Below are 10,498 nucleotides of genomic sequence, written 5' to 3'. Positions count from 1 at the left end.
GATTAGGGTAAGGTTTGTGAGATAGAGTTATAGCTTGTGAGAGGAAGAGAGGTTGGGGACTTCAGCTATGGAAGGTTTGGCTTCAGGAGGCGTCGAGGAGGAAGAGCAGAGGTCGGGTCTGGTTGCGGCTTGGGGATCGCGAAAGAGGGTCACTAGCTACGGGAGTTTGAAGGTTTCTTATGCATGGAAGAGGGCCGAAGAGAAGCCTCTTCCTCTTCATTTTATTGACGCAAGTGGAGCCCGAAGGTCGAGGCTACGTACAAGAATCGCGAGATTTGCGCAAAATTCATAAGAAACAATGTAGACAGCACCGAATTCAGAAGGATTGCCGCTGATTTTCTAGATTTCTTTGACATATACGAGGTATTCAAGGTTTTCTTTTTTTTTTTTTTTTTTTTTTTTGTTTCCTTTGAGTATTGTATAGAGGTCAACATTTGGCTACATGACTATTATAGTCAGGTGATTATTTTGAGTTTTTTCTCTCTTTTTTTTTTCTTTTTTTTACCGGGCCATCCTTATATAGGTGGATTTGATTGTTTTATGTTTCTAAAAGCATAGAAGCAAGAAACAAAGATGACCATCAAGCTACCAAGAATGGCATAACTTTATGAAGTGCCAAGATTAGTGAGAGTCGCCTTAGATGGTTTGGTCACATAAAACGGCGGCCTTCCGATGACCCGGTTAGGAGAGTAGAGGTATTAGATTTGACTTGACTTATGTTAAGAAAGGTAGGGGTAGACCTAAAAAGACATGGTTAGAAAATATTAGGAATGACCTTTCTTTATTAGATTTAAACGAGAATTTGACTTTTAATAGGACACAATGGAGAAAAAGGATTCATGTAGCCGACCCCACATGATGGGATAAAGGCTTGATGTTGTTGTTGCTTAATAACGCTTTATGTTGATTTTTTTTATTTTATTTTTGCAGTTTTTTTGCTTTGCTGGTGTAGTTTATAAATCCTTATTTCCTAGTGTAGCAAGGATATAATTGTTGGGACTTAAGAAGGCGAACCATTTTACTCTAGTGCTGCACTTGAGATAACTCATCATTCTGCGACACAAATCTGGCAAACATAGCAGGAGAAAATAAATTAGTATTAAAATCTGAACAGTTTGAAAAAAAAACCTCCGTTATGTGAGAAGGAAACAATATTCTGAAAATCAGTCCATTTGTTGCTTTATTTTCCAACAAAGCATCCTAAGGTAGCATCTTATGAGTTTCAGAAGATGCTTAATGGTTTTTTTTTTCAGATGGAAATGGATGTTCTCAAGGACATGGTTTTGGGTAAACCTGCCCCTTTGGTCAGTACTTTCAGGTTGAGTTATTACACTATTCTAAATTTAGTGAAACGTGCTGAGGGTCAATTTACAGCCGAGCATGTTATAAAGAATTCATTCCACCAGTTCCAGTATGAGAAGGTCTGCTCTAGAGTTTTTTTTGTTTTCTTCTAATATTTCATGGGAACTCAGTAGCTTTAAGTTCTGGAGATATTTAAAGTCTTTTTTGTTTTTTTCTTACCTAGTCTTTGCCAGACATGAACAAAAAGATTTCAAAGTTGGAAACAGAAGCAGCTATGCTTGAATCCTCAGGCGAGGTAATGTCTCAGTTTGTATTGAATATCTTTAAATTCAATGTCTATGCTCTATATTGACTTGATTTTTTTAGCATAGACTGAACTTACTGATTATCATAATTTGGGACTTGAAATTGCTCAACTTGAAAGGAAGATCATGTCTGAAATCACCAGACCTGAAAGGATTTTGTATTATTTAGTTCCGGGTAGGCTGGTATGTATCTGGTAACCTCTTTATACTTTCAAGTTCAATTGATTTTTTTCCTAGAATTAGTCCAAATTTCTGTGGTGAGCTGCTGTTTTTTAAAGAACGATTCCCTAATTACATCAATTAAAGCATCTAAATTTCGGAGCTTGCAGTGATCAAATTTGATTCTTTAATCAATAAGGATGAAAATAATGCAGTTTTTATGCCTCAATCTGAGTTGAGTTTCAAAATATTTACCACCCTTTTGATCAGGCATCCTCTACTTAAGGCGTTGAAAAAATGTCCTGGAAGTTTTTCAGGTTTCTTTTGCTTCCTTTTTCAGGTTCTCAGCGGGATTCCTTGCGGTATTTGTGAGATTCGTTCAGGTATTTCGACGGTGCCGAGGTATTGAGTGGGATTTCGGGGATTTGCGGCAGAGACAGGTACGTTGATTTTTTCTGTTATTACATGGAGGTCAACAACTAGTTACCTCGTTGATACTTTGCTTAATTGTTCTCTTGGTTCAAGCGACAACGGCTCTCGCCAAAAGCCATTCCCACCTTGTCCTGGAGAAAGGAGTGAAATGCATGTGGTGAGTTCAAGCTTATCCAAGCAACCCACTTTATTAGCAATAATCTAGAGTACTTCTCGAAAGTTTTGCGTGATTTGGATGGATTAAGTTGGAATCCGTTTAGTTTTACTGTTTTAAGTGTAATTGTTAGTTTGAATGCTATACTGTAGGTTCCTGTACCGTTGCATCTAATATCCGGCATGAGCAATATAAGAATTCATTCCCTCCTGATCTTCGTCCTGCAGAGGCAAGACAGACAGTACTCCTAGCTGTGCAGGAACTACATAAGAAATTTCCTCATGGACTCCCCAGGTTAAATCCTGTCAAGGTAAGTCACATAGCTTGATCCTTTCTTATCGGTCCCTTCTTATAGATCAACTTTGGAAAGGTCTGACAGAAATGTTAGATAGCATCTATCATATATTTCAAATTTCATGAACCTTGTTGAAGAATTTTTTTGTTTCTTAGTTCTGTAAGTTAAAGATGCTTATTCGTAGATTTGTTAAGTGATATGCTGTTAATCTGAAGTGATAAATCTCTTAAATCTAACTTTATTCTTCATCAGGACATGGGCATCAATGATCCGGAACTTACTGAATTAGTTCATAAATTTAAAGAACTGGAGCAGAAATTAGCCGCTCATCCACTGCATGTGGTCTGCATTTACTTGGTTTGGTACTGTAGTTTGTAGCCGATAAGTTTTATAATGGGCAGAACTATTATATTACACCAGTTGCTTTGTGTTCTCTTCTAGTCTACCCAAACTGAGAAGCAATACAAATGGTTCCAAAGAAAAGCTCAGCTAAATCATGAAATCAACTGCTTAAGTCAAAGATGAGGGATTCTCAGGTGATCTACTGAACATTTTTTCCACCTGCCTCGCTTTATTTATGCTCGGTTGAGCTCACATGCAGGATATTTTCCTTCACCCGTTCAATCAATATTTAGTGCTCTATGTTAACCATTTGATTCATCTTTGGGTTTGTGCATTTCCTTATCATAAATGCTATCGTTTTCATTCATTGAATTTGTTTCCTGTTCCTTCTTTGCAGCTACAAAAGTTCCGTGATGAACTGAAAAACCGTTCACGGGTTCTAAAGAGGCTTGGTCACATAGACGCAGACAGTGTAGTTCAGTTGAAGGGGCGTGCTGCTTGTCTGATTGACACTGGCGATGAACTTCTTGTCACAGAGCTTATGCTTAATGGTGTTTCTCTACACCCAAGTGAATATTTTTGATAGCACCGAAGGATCAAACGTCGAGCGGGAGGTGAAAATCGCAAGCACAAGCACAAGCACAATAGCGGTAAAGGAGCTGTATGCTCCAGGAACTGTAGTATTGATAAGTGTAGTATGAAAAATTGTCTACAAGTTTTGGTTCCTCTTTTCCTATATGTATTTCTTCTACTAAGTTGAAATTAAATAAAGCAAACTATTGCAGTAGGTACTAAAATAGCATGTAAGGGAGTGAGGTAGTGGGAGGCGTATCTGGCAGTTAGGGAACCGGTATAGTGTGCTGCCGGTGTAGCTTAAGATACTACATCAGTCCTCCCCCGATTCAGAAGAGCTCGACTCCGACGAGCTAATAGCGATATCGCCGTCGTCCGGAGAATGATAGGCCCAAATATCAGTGACATTGAAGGTCGGTGATGTGTTGCAACCTTCGGGAAGGGCAACCGAATATGCGTTGTCATTAATTTTTGCTGTAATAGAAATGGGGCCAATTTTACGGCGAGATAACTTAGAGTAGGAGCCTGGTGGAAATCGTTCTCGTCGCATACGAACCATACCAAGATCGCCAACATTAAATAATTGTTGGCGTTGGTGCTTGTCGACGGCGGCTTTGTACTGTGCATTAGATTGGATGATCTGGCGCCGGACTTCCGATAACATTTCAGCATACTGATCGGTAAAGGCAGAGACAGCATTTGATTTGCATTTGGGCAATATAGCCAGATCAAGAGCAGTGTTGGGCGGTTTAGTATAGACGATGCTGAATGGAGTCTTGCCCGTGGTCCTGTTGGTCATCGAATTGTAAGCAAATTCTGCCTTACTCAATACTTCTTCCCATTTCCGTGGATATTCCTGGACTAAGCACCGCAACATACTACCCAGTGTTCGGTTGACGACTTCGGTCTGTCCGTCAGATTGGGGATGGTAAGCTGTACTAAGGCGAATATCCGTGCCAAGCCTTTTCCATAACTCTCGCCAAAAGTGGCTGATGAATTTAACATCACGATCCGATGTCAAACTACGAGGTACTCCATGGAGTCGGACAATCTCCTAAAAAAAATGCTAGCAACCACGAGTGCATTGGAGGTCTTTCGGCAAGAGAGAAAATGAGCCATTTTCGAAAATCTATCGACTACAACCATGATAGAATCGTTACCTCGTTTAGTTCTTGGCAATCCCAGAACAAAGTCTAGACTGAGGTCTTCCCAAATAGTGTCCGGCACGGGTAACGGCATATAAAGGCCTGTATTCTGGGCGCCGCCCTTATAACTTTGGCACACGGAGCAGCTGTCAACTAAACGGAGCACATCGCGGCGGAGTCGTGGCCAGAAGAATCTTGACTGTAACTGTTTCAACGTGTTGTCCCGCCCCACATGAGCAGCTAGTGCTCCACCGTGAGCTTCACGGATTAGAAACTGACGCCAGGAGGATACCGGAATGCATAAGAGATTTTGTTTAAACAGTATCCATGTCGAATGGAGTATTCACCTGTGACGGTCTGCTCTTGGCATTGCTTCCAGATGGCGCTGAATTCGGGATCTGCACTATAGAGGTCTTTGAGGCATTGTAATCTTGTTATTTCTGTCTGCAGGGTAATCAACAAGCTCCTCTTTCTACTTAAGGCGTCGGCCACTTTATTGTCTGTACTTGGTTTGTGCTTAATGGTAAATGAGAATCTCTGTAAGAACATGAGCCATCTTGCGTGCATCCGGTTAATTGTTTTCTGGCTATTGATATATTGGAGAGCTTTGTTATCACTACAGAGGATGAACTCCTGATGAAGTAGATAATGTTCCCATTATTTCAGTGCTCGCACCACCGCGTACAACTCTTGCTCGTAGGCAGCCCATTTCTGCCTCGATGAACACAATTTTTCGCTGAAATAGGCTACTGGCTTTCCTTCTTGTGACAACACTGCACCGATACCTATCGCCGAAGCGTCCGTGTCAACAGTGAAAAGTTTGGCGAAATCTGGTAATGCAAGGACAGGGGCCGAACTCAGGACGTTCTTGATAGCTTGAAAGCTTGTCTGTTGCTCACATTCCTATTTGAAGGCCTTGGACTTTAGACATTCAGTAATCGGAGCCGTGATGATACTAAAATTTCGGATAAATTTGCGGTAGAAGTTTGCCAACCCGTAGAAGCTACGAACCTCAAAAAAGGATTTCGGGGTAGGCCACTCAGTGATGGACGCAACCTTCTTAGCATCCATTTGCACTCCTCCTGCAGAAATAACAAACCCGAGGAACTGAACGGTAGCGACCCCCAATTCCACTTGGCGGGATTAATGACAAGCTTCTGCTCTTGTAAGGTCTCGAACAGGGTTGTCAGGTGCTCCAAATGCAGCTGCCAAGTGGTGCTATACACCAATATATCGTCGAAATAGACGATGCAAAACTTCCCCAAAAAAGGCTTCAGCACCTCGTTCATCATTCGCATGAAAGTAGAGGGTGCATTACACAGGCCAAACGGCATGACTTTCCATTCAAACAACCCATGTGGAGCTTTAAAAGCCGTCTTCCACTCGTCCCCGGGAAGAATTCGAATTTGATGGTACCCACTGCGTAAGTCTAGCTTCGAGAAGACGGAAGCTCTGGACAACTGATCAAGTAACTCATCCACACGGGGAACCAGGAAACGATATTTAATCGTTATTTTGTTGATAGCCCTGCTATCTATGCATATACGCCAACTACCGTCCTTTTTAGGTACTAATAGTGCGGGAACATCACAAGGACTTACGCTAGCTTGAATCATCTGTTTCGCCAGCAATTGATCCACCAACTCCTGCAAGATCTGTTGTTCGGTAGGGTTGAGACGGTAATGCGGTAAATTTGGTAAACTTGAGCCTGGTATAAAGTCAATCCGGTGCTGAATATTATTCAAGGGTGGCAGTTCAGTGGACAATTCATTTGGCAGGATTTTAGAATACTGTTGTAGAAGTTTCTCAATTTCTTCTGGCCACTGACAGGTAGCAGGAGCAACAGTTGTTTCTGTGATCAACAATGCATACATTGGAGCAGCTTCCTTCCAACATTTCACTAAGGCCGACCCAGATATACAATGCAAAGCCGTCTGTTCTGATGGTCCCGGTCCTGCCTTATGATCATTAGAACTAGGTAGCAACCTTAGTTTTCTCCCCTTCCACTCGAGCGTGTACACATTCGCCCGACAATCATACATGGCCCCTGCATCGAATTGCCATGGGCGTCCTAGTATTAGGTGGCAAACGTCCATATCGACGACGTCGCATACCACTTCACAAATGTAGTGTTTCCCTATGGAGAAGGTCAGACGGCAGGAATCTGTGACCGCGATTTCGACGCCCTTTTTGACCCAACTTATTTTGTATGCATTCATCCTCTTTGATGTTTTCAACTGTAAGCTTTGAACTACCGATCGGGATACGACATTCTCAGTACAGCCACTGTCCACAAGTAGGTCACAGACTTTGCCCGCAATGGTACACCGGGTTCGGAAGAGAGCATGTCTTTGAGATTTCAATTGACTACTGGGGGCCAATAATAACCTCTCTAGCACGGTAATCACAGGCTTACCATCATCGCCATAGACGTCTTCTGTTTCCTCGTCTCCATCAGAATCAATCCCCGCTGATCTTCCACCATCCTCTGTCTCCGCGAAATGCGCTTGTTGCCGTTGGGGGCATTCATTTGACTTGTGACCCTTCTGAAAACAGCGAAAACATTTGATAGTTGATGGTTTAGCGTAGGGATTGTCTTTACCTGGGATTTTCGGTTTCTGTTGCATCTTGGGATCTCCAGTAACATTCGGTGGGCATGGGAGGCTGTTAGTTGTAGTAGGAGATTGTACAGATTTTCCCGTAGGAGGCAAGCTCTTACTATGACCGAATCCTGGCTCTTGCCACAGTTTTCGGTTGTAACTATGCCTTGGCTGTCGGTTTTGCTGTAATTCAGCTTTCATAGCGAAATTCACGGCCTGAGCAAGGGACCATACCGAATTCAGCTCTAATTTATCCTGGATGCTGTCTTTAAGACCACCGATGTAACGTGCTACCAATTGGTTTGCTGATTCGTTCAGGTTGTTTCTAGCACTTAACCTATTGAACTCTTCGATATACTCACTTACTGATCTCGGCCCTTGGACACAATGTTGGTAGCGCATATACAGGATTTGTTCAAAATCCGTAGGTAAGAATTGGGTTCGTAATTATTGTTTCATACGAGTCCAGTTGCGGACCGGCCCTTTTCCCTCACGTTGACGCAGCTGCAACGTTTGTGCCCACCAGGCGCTAGCTCCTCCTTTCAATCTACAAGCAACATATTTCACTTGCTTGCTAGGTTCAATCTCCATGTAGTCAAAAAAATTCTCGACCGCCTTTTCCCAATCAAGATAATCTTCAATATGTAAATGACCGTCAAAAAACGGGATATCTAATTTCACCTTGAATTCGTTTTGGCGGTATGTAGGCATCGGTCGATTCCGCCTCAAAATGTCTGGATAATAAGGATTGACAATCTCTTCTTCACCTGAATCAATGGCTGTAGCTTCTCTGTAAGATTGAATTTCTTCATCTGAATCCGAAATTTCCTGCAACAACTGTGGCTGGTGACGCCATTGACGTTCCGCCGCTATTCCCTGTCTCCGAACTGGTCCAAGTGGAACTGTCGGCAGCTCGTCACGGTGGTGTCGCTGTGGAGGTTGTTTCGCCCTAATGAGATTGAACTCGCGGCGCATTTCTATCGTCAGTCGCTGCACTTCGGCGGCGAGATCGTCGATTCGACGATTGACGCTCTCCTGGTTTGCCCATAGAGAATCGAGGGTCCTCGATTCTTCAGATACCGGTGCCTTACCTCGATCTGCCATCTCTCCGCCGCTCACGTTGGCTCTGATACCAATCTGATAGCACCAAAGGATCAAACGTCGAGCGGGAGGTGAAAATCGCAAGCACAAGCACAATAGCGGTAAAGGAGGTGTATGCTCCAGGAACTGTAGTATTGATAAGTGTAGTATGAAAAATTGTCTACAAGTTTTGGTTCCTCTTTTCCTATATGTATTTCTTCTACTAATTTGAAATTGCTATAAAAGAAAATGCAGAAATAAAGCAAACTATTGCAGTAGGTACTAAAATAGCATGTAAGGGAGTGAGGTAGTGGGAGGCGTATCTGGCAGTTAGGGAACCGGTATAGTGTGCTGCCGGTGTAGCTTAAGATACTACATCAATTTTTACTTTTACCTTTTTTGCGGTAGTTGTTTACAGGACTAGTTTGGTTAATTATTGTACTTTTGTAACAGGTACATTTAATGTCTCGATCCGCATCAAGCTGTTGCCCTTGCAAGCTGCTTTATTCCTGGAGATAAATCAAGTGATCAAGTATTTTCGAGAATTGAGCTAGCAAAACCTTTACAACAGCTTCAGGATAGTGCCAGAAAAATAGCCGAGGTTTGTTTTGTTTCTATTTTATTCTATTCATTTCTAAAGAGAAACTATTATGTTGATTGCACTAAACTGCGTGGTGCAACACATGCAGATACAACATGAGTGCAAGTTGGACATAAATGTGGAGGAGTATGTTGAATCGACTGTAAGACCATATTTAATGGATGTTATCTACTGTTGGTCGAAGGTTTGCATTCCCTGTAGACTTGCTTCCTACTATTATATTAATTATATAAAAGCTAGCATTCATGGCTGCTTTCTTGTAGCTGAATGAAACTATTTCTCTTCTTCTGGTTCCAAATATGTTTATGATTTATCAGCCAAATAGTCAGGGGCGGAACCAGCTTCAATTTTCAGGGGGGCAAATTCAATACAAAAATAATTAAATATTAAAAATAATATAAATATACTAAAAAAGTTGTTTAAAAAAAATTAAGCAATTAAAAAGAAGAAAAAAATTGTGTAATAAAATTATCATAAAATTATGAAAGAAAATATTAGAACTAAATTTGAAAACATACATAGATATTTTGAAAGTTTAGTGTCTTCCTCCGGGCAAATTATTCTGTGCGGAGACCGCACGCAAGCTTAGGTTCGAATTTGCTGCACTTTTATTGTATTTTTGCAAAAAGAAGCTAATAAACAATTTTAATTGCGTATTAGTTATCCTTTTACTACGCTTTTGCTGAGTATTTGCAAAAGCGCAGCAAAAGGGCAGCAAATACTCAATTAGTAAGATATTTGTTGCATTTTTACTGCGCTTTTGTTGTATTTTTGCTAAAGGGCAGCAAAGGGGCAACTAATACACAATTAAAATTTGTCTATTAGCTGCCTTTTACAAAATTACAACAAAAGCACAGTAAAAGCGCAGTAAATCCGAACATAAGCTTGTGTGCGGTCTCTGCACAGAATAATTTGCCCTTCCTCTGAATCTATTATTCACATTTTTCATGGGAATTGTGATGAGCTCTGCGTACTTCCCCATTGCTAAAAGCAAGTAATATTCAGTTATGTATTGTATGCTGTGAATTGCTTCTTAGTGGCCGGTCTTTGTATTCTGCAGTTGAAAGCTGCTGCCCATGCTGTAGGAGAGATCAATCTGGAGAAGAAGTTTGAATCAGGCACTGAAAGCCATCGGCGTGGAATAATGTTCGCTAACTCTCTGTACTTGTAGAAAGGGCATGCTTCTGGTTTTCCATTGGCATGGTTGTGCAGCTATTGATTCTTATGAGGGATCCATTTCCTGGGCATCTGAAGATTAAAAGTACATTTGGGTTATAGGGCTGCTAGCAAGAGAGTAACGGGCTTTACCATAAGAAAGAATCGGTTTGGAAAGTATATTTTGCAGCGAATCAGACCGAAAGGCTGTGTGGAGCTGTGATATCATTGTAGCAGCTTTATAGGATCAGATGTGTGAGTTAATTTCTCCAATTTTTCTTAATTCGCCAATGAATGTATGATTAAACCTGCCAATCACCGTCCAAAATATGGATTGTAGTAATTTTTAAGGGAT

At 41.4% G+C, this 10,498-nt stretch overlaps 1 pseudogene; it reads left to right on the top strand.

The window, feature by feature from the left end:
- The first annotated feature begins 67 nt into the window (after positions 1–67).
- On the top strand, positions 68–10,278 carry LOC110114775 (annotated as a pseudogene).
- The last annotated feature ends 220 nt before the right edge of the window (positions 10,279–10,498 follow it).

Source organism: Dendrobium catenatum, unplaced genomic scaffold (genome assembly GCF_001605985.2).
Source record: "Dendrobium catenatum unplaced genomic scaffold, ASM160598v2 fragScaff_scaffold_412, whole genome shotgun sequence".
Classification (NCBI taxonomy): Eukaryota; Viridiplantae; Streptophyta; class Magnoliopsida; order Asparagales; family Orchidaceae; genus Dendrobium; species Dendrobium catenatum.
Note: the sequence above shows the minus strand (reverse complement) of the source record. Positions and strands in the feature narration are given on the sequence as shown.